A 1,846-nucleotide genomic window follows, 5' to 3' on the forward strand; every position below is an offset into this window, starting at 1 on the left:
CAAATTTGTAAATTATTCTTCGACTCCAAAAAAAAAAAAAAAAAAAAAAACCTGCCTTTCAGAACCACAGATACAAATCCAGGATGGATATTTTGGAGAGGAGAAAAATCACAAGAAGCCTGTTAGTTTACACAAATTTATTTGCTTTATGGACATTTTCTTTTCTTTTTTCTCCACAGTTATGTGACTCATTTTACAACCCCAAGGTGGGACCTGGTGCAAAATGAAAATAAAACTGAATGCACTGGTTTGCAAATTTCAAACCTTTTTTTTGTTTGTTTTTTTAACAAAGAAATACCATTTAAAGGACTGATACATTTTGAATTTTATTACAGCAGCATATCTCAAAAAAGTGGCAGCACGGTGACGCAAAAGTAGAGCTGCTGCCTCTCAGCGAGCAGGTCCCTGGTTCAAACCCCGGTCCAGGGGCCTTTCTGGGTGGCGTTTGCATGTTCTCTCCGTGCATGCGTGGGTTTTCTCCGGGTAGTCCGGTTTCCTCCCACAGACCAAAAACATGCATGTTAGGCTGATTGGTAACTCTAAATTGTCCCTAGGTGTGAGTGAGAGACTGAATGGTTGTTTGTCTCTATGTGGCCCTGTGATGGACTTGCGACCTGTCCAGGGTGTACCCCGCCCCTCGCACAGTGATTGCTGGACATGGGCACCAGCGACCCCCGTGACCCAAAATGGAATAAGCGGGTAAAGATAATGGATGGATGGATCTCAAAAAAGTTGAGGCAGGAGCAACCAAAGGTTGCAACAGTCAGTGATATGAATAAGAAACAGCTGGAAAAATGGTTTGGCAAAGAATTTAGTTGGCAACTGCAGAGCATTTTAGAGAGGCATTCTCAGAAGTAAAGATGGACAGAGGTTCACCAAAAGCTGTGTCTAATGATAATGGCACAGTTTCAAAATAATGTTTGTCAACAAAATATTGGTAAGACTTTGTGTTCATTATATCATCATTGGACTGAAATAATCTCAGGTCAAAGAACAAAGCTGAAAGTCAATATTCTCCAGGCCCTAAATCAGGACTGCATTAAAATCGTTCTGATTCTGCTCTAGAAATCATTGCATGGACTCTAGAACACTTCTACCAATCATTGTCTGTAAACACATTTATCACCGTGGCATCCACAAATGATGGCTGAAGCTCTATCATGAAAATGAGAGACTATGTGTGTGTGTCTTCTTTGGGCCAAAGTTTAACATGGACTCTGACAAATTTGGAAACTGTGAAACGTGTTTGTTCCTCACATCAAGTATCTGACATTATGTATCCTGGATATTTGATTCCAGAACGTTGTTAAAATGGTTCTCTTCTCCCCTCCTAATCTAGATAAACACACCATCCATGCCTTAATACACTTTGTATGCATCTCCACATCTAAGTTGCCACTGAGTTTTATTGTATCACAAAACTAAAGTGCCATTCAACCATATTAAAAGTACTTGATCAGATGTCTTATGAATGTTATTGTGATGATGGGAGAGTTACTGTAATGTTTGTGAAAACTGTCAGTTTAAAGACCACTGTGGGCCTTTGATGATCTCACACACTGACCCTCAGAGATAAGAAGGTTTGGTGGGATACAAATGAACATGGTGATGTTTGCAGGGGTCTGCAGTTTATTCTTTGCAGCCGTCTCTTTGGGTTTAATTGGAAAACAGATAGAGCTTGTATCAGATTCATCTGTAGAGATTAACTATTCTCTTCTTTTGCTTTGCTCCCCTGTCAGCAGTCAGGGCTGCTGACTTGCTGTGATTCTGAAAGATGCAGAGGAGAAGAGCTGACCGAGTGACACTCTGCACCTACCAACTTCTGGTAGGTTTTTCTGTATAACTT

The sequence above is a fragment of the Nematolebias whitei genome, chromosome 9 (assembly GCF_014905685.2).
Source record: "Nematolebias whitei isolate Nwh7 chromosome 9, NemWhi1, whole genome shotgun sequence".
Lineage (NCBI taxonomy): Eukaryota > Metazoa > Chordata > Actinopteri > Cyprinodontiformes > Rivulidae > Nematolebias > Nematolebias whitei.